The 8,296-nt window shown below is 43.9% G+C and overlaps 1 non-coding gene and 1 pseudogene across 1 annotated transcript; both read right to left on the bottom strand.

The window, feature by feature from the left end:
- Positions 1 to 1,740: 1,740 nt before the first annotated feature.
- LOC119896640 lies at positions 1,741 to 1,857 on the bottom strand. Its single transcript, XR_005443258.1, has one exon. It is a non-coding gene; the product is annotated as a U5 spliceosomal RNA (small nuclear RNA).
- A 978-nt stretch (positions 1,858 to 2,835) lies between these two features.
- LOC119896635 lies at positions 2,836 to 3,015 on the bottom strand (annotated as a pseudogene).
- Positions 3,016 to 8,296: the final 5,281 nt, after the last annotated feature.

The raw sequence follows: 8,296 nt of genomic DNA, 5'->3' as shown, positions 1-8,296 counted from the left end.
ATACCAAATACAACTGTATGATGGGTGTGGGACGCTGATTTGAGCTGTTGTGATTTGGGGCCCCTATGTGGCCCCTGAAAGAAACTAGCTTGGGAAAGACTGCAGAAGGTTGAGATTCAAGATTCTTGATGGTGTTGTGTCTGTAAGTCTTCTCGGTAAGTTTGAAGCCATTTGGAGCTCAACTCAGAGATTTCTACATGAAAGCCTCTAAAAGGTAGAAGCAGGCTGTTTTAGCCTGTACACACTGAGTTGATGGCTTCCAGTGACCTGTTGGACTTTGGAGTCAAATTTAACTCACTTTCTGTTGTTTTACACAGATCAGTCACAGGACAGAGTGTTTCACCAGATCTCACCTTTACAGCAAACAATACCAATTTCATACAGCCATATTTCACTGAACAGTAATCTTTTGCTTCTTAAGCCTAAGCGAGTGTGTAAAGCTCCTTTTGTGGATTTTATGAGCTAACAACCACCTAATAAGTTCTAAATGGAGTTTTAATACCAAAATACAACTGTATGATGGGTGTGGGACGCTGATTTGAGCTGTTGTGATTTGGGGCCCCTATGTGGCCCCTGAAAGAAACTAGCTTGGGAAAGGCGGCAGAAGGTTGAGATTCAAGATTCTTGATGGTGTTGTCTCTGTAAGTCTTCTCGGTAAGTTTGAAGCCATTTGGAGCTCAACTCAGAGATTTCTACATGAAAGCCTCTAAAAGGTAGAAGCAGGCTGTTTTAGCCTGTACACACTGAGTTGATGGCTTCCAGTGACCTGTTGTACTTTGGAGTCAAATTTAACTCACTTTCTGTTGTTTTACACAGATCAGTCACAGGACAGAGTGTTTCACCAGATCTCACCTTTACAAAAAACAATACCAATTTCATACAGCCAAATTTCACTGAACAGGACTCATGTAGAGATTTCTACATGAAAGCCTCTAAAAGGTAAAAGCAGGCTGTTTTAGCCTGTACACACTGAGTTGATGGCTTCCAGTGACCTGTTGGACTTTGGAGTCAAATTTAACTCACTTTCTGTTTCTCGACACAGATCAGTCACAGGACAGAGTGTTTCACCAGATCTCACCTTTACAACAAAAAATACCAATTTGATACACCCATATTTCTCTTAACAGTACTCTTTTGCTTCTCAAGCCTAAGCGAGTGTGTAAAGCTCCTTTTGTGGACTTTATGAGCTAACTGCCACCTAATAAGTTCTAAATGGAGTTTTAATACCAAAATACAACTGTATGATGGGTGTGGGACGCTGATTTGAGCTGTTGTGATTTGGGGCCCCTATTTGGCCCCTGAAAGAAACTAGCTTGGGAAAGGCGGCAGAAGGTTGAGATTCAAGATTCTTGATGGTGTTGTCTCTGTGAGTCTTCTGGGTAAATTTGAAGCCATTTGGAGCTCAACTCAGAGATTTCTACATGAAAGCCTCTAAAAGGTAGAAGCAGGCTGTTTTAGCCTGTACACACTGAGTTGATGGCTTCCAGTGACCTGTTGGACTTTAGAGTCAAATTTAACTCACTTTCTGTTGTTTTACACAGATCAGTCACAGGACAGAGTGTTTCACCAGATCTCACCTTTACAGCAAACAATACCAATTTCATACACCCATATTTCTCTTAACAGCACTCTTTTGCTTCTCAAGCCTAAGCGAGTGTGTAAAGCTCCTTTTGTGGACTTTATGAGCTAACAGCCACCTCGGCGAGGGCGGCGTTTTATTTCCTTTTCACAAACGCACGAAGCTCGGCCACACGGCAGAGCCTGCCAAAAATAGTTTTAACTCATTGGCGTCCCTCTCCACGGAAGTCTTTAGTAAAAGGCGAAAGACTTGTACGTTATGAAGAGAAACCCGAGTAAGTACAGGCCCCTCCTCCAGAGCCGCTGGCGAGCCTAGTCGTTCCGGTCACTACCCTCACGGTAAGCATCACTCTGCCTCTCGAGTCCCAAGCACCAGGCAACACCCGTTCCCCTACCCCTCCCCAGGTCATGGCAGGCTCTATCCAATCGGGCTGCGGAGAGACGAAGGCCTGGCTTTTGGACAGAGGCTACCGAACGACTCGGGCTCTTGTAGCCTCTCGATGACAAGTGAGAGAAAGGGAGGGGAAATGTGGCCGATCGCTTCTCGGCCTTTTGGCCAAGATTGCAATCGCCTCCTCTTTCTGGTTAAAACCTTTGCCGGTTTGGGGCTTCGTTTTGTGTCACCAGCTTTTCTGGGAGGAGATTCACCTCATTCCTTGTGAATAAAATTTCAACTTCGTAGTTGAAAAACTTTTGCAACAAGGAATTCATTGGTCCCGAGGACTACCTACCTGTCCTCTGCCGGACTACCACCTTGACCAGACCAAAGACGAGAAGGTAAGTGTGTTTTATTCCCCGATTTAGCAGTTGTAGCAGGTTTTCTTACTTCATTTTAGGTGTTTTAGTTTCAAGTATCCTTTCTACGCTGCGGTTCCTCCACGGTGTTGGCCAACCGTGCCGGCCTACGGAGGCGCCGCAGTGTCCCCTCCCCACCTGAGAGGCTCTATCCAATCGTATTGCGGAGAAATGAAGGCCTGGCTTTTGGACACAGGCTACCGAGCATCCGAAATACTCGGGCTCTCGATGACGAGTGGGAGAAAAGGAGGGGAAGTGCAGGGCACATTTAACAGCCATGCCGGTCCCAAATATCCCCTCGTCGTCTGCCAATCAAAAGTGCAAATCTCGCTGCCTTCTTTGAGGCTTCAGCTGGCTGAAAGCGGCTGCCCCCCCTCGACTGGCGCCTTTTTCGGGCCGGCGTCCGGCAGAGCGACGAACCTCTGCGTTTGGGTCAGTATTTTGGTTTTACACAAGGCAGGAGAAGGGTGCACCGCCCCCAGAGCAACTGCAATACCGGGTCGATGCGTGGAGTGGACGGAGCAAGCCCCTCGTCTCAGCTCCCGGTGCTAAAAATCCATTTAATATGTTGCCCCCTTATAGGGGACATATCAGATATTAAACTGATATGAACAGATTTTTTTCTTTTGAGAAAAATTTTATTGACACTCAATTCAAACATGATTCATAATATGTCAATTCCAAGTTACCTTTTAAAATACAACACGTCAATAAATAGATAAATGTTCTCTGTAAAACAACATTTTAAAAAAGTGTTTAAAATGCATTACAGATAACGTCATAAATTAAAGGTATAAAATGGTTTTCAGCTTGTCCATGTCAGTGAGTTTCTCTGTTAAAACTTCTTCAAAGCGGAGTGCATTTGTTAAAATAAAACTCACAAAAAATAAATGGATAATAAAAGCTCTTCTCCAAGTCCACTGTTGTGCAAGAGTGTAGTGAGTCCCTATCATTCAGCTTGCCCAAACAGATTTGGTCTCTCGGGATCTTGTCCAGGCGCTCAGAGGAGACCCTCACCCTGTAGCTCCTTCCCACCAACCTCACCCGGAGGGTCAGGCCGCCGCTGCCTTGAACTTTCCTTGTGTGGCTCCGGCTCCTCCGTCCGAATGGGCACAGAGGCGATTCTTCTTTGTGGCTGTGTCCTAGGCCCGCCGCCTGCAGCTCTGGCCGTTTGGGCCGTTGCTGCGGCCATCTGGATCACAGCCACGGGGGGGATCTGCATGTGCTTTCTTGCCAGCAAGTTTCTGGAGGTCCATATGGCGTCTTTGATGGCGGCTAGGGTGAGCCACTGTTTGGCAAATGTACGTGCTGGTATCTGATTTCCTTGGCTCACCCCGTACAGCACCAGCTGTGGTGTGAGGACCTCCCTTGCTGGCAAGTACGGGAATTGCAAGGAGCCGGCTGTTGCCCACTGTTCTACGGCAGCGCTGCACTCCCAGAGCAGATGCCTTACTGACTCAGGCGCGCCACAACCTGGTCGGGGGCAAGTTGAGTGCGCCGACATGCCCCGGGAGTGCATTACGGACCTGACTGGGAGGATCTCATGAGCCACCATCCATGACAGGTCCCGGAGTCTGTTTGGAAGAGCTGGATGGTTCACGTTGTGCCAAACTGTTGAGGGCTCGCCAAATGCAAGCCTGCGCACTGGACTCACTGGTTCCTCATGTAACCTGAGCTCCCCCAAGTGGACGAAATAAGTATTACATGCCCTCGTCGGAAATGCGGTTAAATGTATAAAAATCCTGACCAATAATGTGACAATTGTTTCCTGTTACCAAATGCCTAGAACAGTACAACCGTTCAACCATTGAGGTTCGATTGTGGAAAATATTTGATTATAATACGTGCAAATAGATTTTTTTTTCTTTAGACATTAAGTTTAGAAAGGCAGTCCCTTGGGAAACCTGAGACGCCCCTGGGGAACCACGCCCCAGGCAACAAAAGAGCGACACGCGACCTGCTTGCTCTCTTCCCTCTTCTCTCTCTCTTCGCTTCGCTGTTGGCTCTCTTCCACTCGGCCCTCTGGATGCTTCGGCACGCGGCGCGTGCCGCGCCAGGCAACGCCCTCAGTCGACCAGCGAAACAAACAGGCCCTTTGTTCGCTTGAAGCTACACACGTGAAGTGCAGAGACATCGATCTGCCTTCAGTTTGTTTATTTTCTTTATTTCTTTTGTTTGTTAAAGTTATGAGTCCGTTAAGTTACACTGGACTAATTCAGGAACGACCAAGTTCCATTTTAAGCCTTTTTCGTCGAGCCAACTTCACCGAGGTCAGACCAAGCCACGTGGACTCGCCAGCTACACAAAAGGAAACCTGCAAACAGCCGAATTGCCAGACGGAGGAGGCGTTTTAAATCAGACACGGAGAACCCTGGAGAATCCCTAGCAAAAAGCCAGGATCGGGCAGCTAGCGTGGGACCCGTGCAACAGGCCAAAAGCAGGCTGTCGACAAGCAGTAAGACTTAAAACACGTCCTGTGATCAGATGTCCATTTTAACTCCTAAACTATAGCATTAGTTTACTTTCAGTAGCTGTTCTATGCCGTATGAGTCAAATGCTTCCCACAATCGAACCTCCAGGCTCATTGTTCAGCAAATGTTTGTTCCCTGTATCCAACCGTCTTTTTATCACCTTAGTTAGAGAATAAATTCACTGTAATATAATCAAGAGCTGTGTGTGTTGCCTATTTATAGTTCCTGCCAAGAGAATTGACCCTTTAGATATGAGACTGACTGACTGATTTAAGATAATTGAGCGATTATTAACTAACTGATCACTAGTAATAATTGTATAATTATTCAAAACTACCTAGAGGTCCGGAGACTCTAGGATTATAACAACTCCGGTGGTGCCCTTAACGAGGAAAAATGATTTTATGAATCTTAAAAATTCATAATTGGGTATCAATTCTCATAAATTTATTAAAATGTATAACTAATAAATTTAGGTCTACTACATAATGGAGCCTGCCGTGTGAGGCCTTGTGACATACTATAATAATAGACTATACACACAGTCCTGATGCAGAGAAGTTATTGAGTCCCAGAAATTTTTCCCTCCAAACTTTTGCCACTGTAAAATTATCGCCCAGTAAGTTGCTCCCTAGAAACTTGTCTTCCCTCTTAACTTAACGTTGTGTGATGAAAGTGTGTGTGAGTTTTGACCATGTTCTTTGTTGTGAAATGAAATGCTTTGTGCAACTTGTTTGGCCGCCGGGCCATTGTTCTTTCTTGTTCAGTACAGAGCTGTAGTGAGCTGAGCTATGAGGACCGAGCTAATGTTAAACTGAATGCATTCCTGTAACGTTGCCATATGAGAAATCGGAGCTAAAGCTACATACAATCTCCGCTGACGAGTGGATGAAATGCCCTTTTGGTTGAGAGAAACTTAACCGATATTGATAATTTTAAGGCCTAATAAGAGGCAGATAAATTACAGTTGCGCTGAGCCAATGTGATTTGTTTGCGGCTATAAATAACAGTCTGACGCGCTGAGCCGTGGATTGTTATGTTATATACAAAACTCCGGTATCCTGTTGAAATTAGCTACTTCAACAAATACAGCTGCCCGGCAGTAGAGTCACAGGCGTGAAGACGCCGAGTTTAGCCTGTAGCGTTGTACCTACCGAGCTAAGTTAACGCTAAATCGAAGCTTGGAAGCAAGCTGAGTCATTGAAACAAAGGAGCGAGTCCTCCCCCCATTTTGAGCGGGACTGGTGTCTGTCAGTGTTCTGATTTACTGCCGTTGCTGCAACGACGGTTTGCTAACTGCGTTAGCCTGAAGCTAACAGCTGTTGGGTCCGAGGACCAGAGAGGAAGCCGCTTCTTCTTCTACATTGAGAAATAGGCCGCGCCCGAGGTGGAGCCACAGCTCCCCTACTGGCTGGCGGAATAAATTGCATGCTCTGCATTAAATCGACTTCAGCGTCATCAGTGACAGAGATGAGCGTTTGAATCGAGTGAATTAAACCAAGACTTTGGTGGTAGATCTTGTTAACTTGAGACACATAAACCATTGTGTTGACTCTCAGATTAAATTAATAAGGAGTGTTACTCCTTAAGTGTAGGATAGAGCACAGGCTCTCCTTTTTCCTTGAATAACCTTTAAAGATCTATTGGGTGTTTGCTTGTAACAAGGTACTGAGCCAATTTCGTACCCTAACCTAGGATTACACTGAGTAGTTCTATTAATTTTGATGCAATCTTTTATTCAAAGATTCGCTTTTCTAATTTTGATCCAGCTGTATTTGAATAAAAAGCTTTATTCTCATTACTGCAGCAATATCCCTGATTTTGATCATTTTGAAGCCCTTTCTGTAGTGCTATTTTTGATCCTTGCAGGAATAAGATAAATACAGAATAACATCTTGATTTGAATTTTGTTAACCTTTTGGACTGATTGGAATTCTGAAACCCACATTAAGCTTGATAAGTTGAATTGATAGCTTTCCAACTAGGCTTTCCTTAATCCTTGTTCATTATAAATGTAATTTGTACTCTGACTTTTATAGCAATTGGAATTTTGATAACTTGATAATTACCAAAGGGTAATTAAAAACCTTCAGTTTAATCAGCTTAGATTTGTTTTTTTTTATTTAATCCACTTTAATCAGCCTGGGATTTTTGTTAATGTAACTTTGAACTTTGAGTTTATTCTCATTGCCTTTGAACTTTGATTTTAGAAATTTAATTTTAATCTCAAAATTTAAATTTTCCCAATTTTTGAACTTTGATTCTAAAATTTAATTTTTCTCAAACAATTTTTTTTTCCAACTTTGACTTTGATCATTAAGGACTTTGAGCTTTGATTGTCAAGCTAGTTGTAACATGAACTTTGATTTGATCTATAGCATTTAACTTTAATCCCAAGTGTGATTTAATTTCATTTTCCTATTTTTGCCTTCACCCTAAATTTGAATTTTCAGTTTGGTCATTTAAGTCTGACTTGAAAGTCAGCTTTCTCCAACCTGACATTCCCCTTTTCTCAACTAGTAAACACACTAGCTGAAACTGTTTAACTGACTGGCTCAGGTCTGCTGTACCAGCTAACACCTGTAGTCCACTTCTGATTTTGTTAAAGCAAATTGTATAATTTGCTTTAATTGATTAATTGATTTTGTTAAAGCAAATTGTATAATTTGCTTTAACAAAATCAGAAGTGGACTACAGGTGTTAGCTGGTACAGCAGACCTGAGCCAGTCAGTTAAACAGTTTCAGCTAGTGTGTTTACCAGTTATATACTCAGTTATACAACTGAGATTTGATTTTGATCCTTCTCTTCTTCAGATTCCAGCCTTCCAAATTAACTTAAAGGAACACAGTCAACAGCTCCAGGAAGCTATAGAAGCAACACCCATTTATTTTTGTATTTTTAGGTATATCCTCTGAGTTGACACACTCGTTTGTTGTCTGATTTGGACTCGCACCAAAGTCCATAACCAAACCACTTGAGCACCTGCCTTTGAACATGGCAGGCCCACGCTTAGTGGCAGCCAGTGGGGGCGACCCACTGTAACACTTTGACTCCATCTTGGCCCACATGACCGAGACCATGGTACCTGACTACTCAAGCCAAATACAAGGCACCGATGCGGTGAACCTTGAAACAATTTTTGCAGAGCTGTTAACAACTGCTCTAGCCACTTCCTCAAAGGACAAAGCCTTGTCCCAGATGCTAGGAAAACTAGCTATTGTAATGTCTGCCCAGTCTAAGCACACGCACCAGCTTGAACAGCAGCTGGAAAACACCAGGCAGTCACTAAGTGAAGCGGAAGAACGCATCACTGACCTACAAGCTCCTTGCCACCTCCCACAGGAGAGTGGAGTCGATGAGGAGAAAATTGAGCTGCAGGAAAAGACCAATCAGCTTGAACACTCACTCTTTCAGCAAGAACAGGAGTTAGAGTGGACCAAAAGTAAACTTA

Source organism: Micropterus salmoides, unplaced genomic scaffold (genome assembly GCF_014851395.1).
Source record: "Micropterus salmoides isolate LMB-PRFRI ecotype aquatic unplaced genomic scaffold, ASM1485139v1 Ms_hic_scaffold_10, whole genome shotgun sequence".
Taxonomy (NCBI): domain Eukaryota; kingdom Metazoa; phylum Chordata; class Actinopteri; order Centrarchiformes; family Centrarchidae; genus Micropterus; species Micropterus salmoides.
This window is presented reverse-complemented; position numbering and strand designations above follow the sequence as displayed.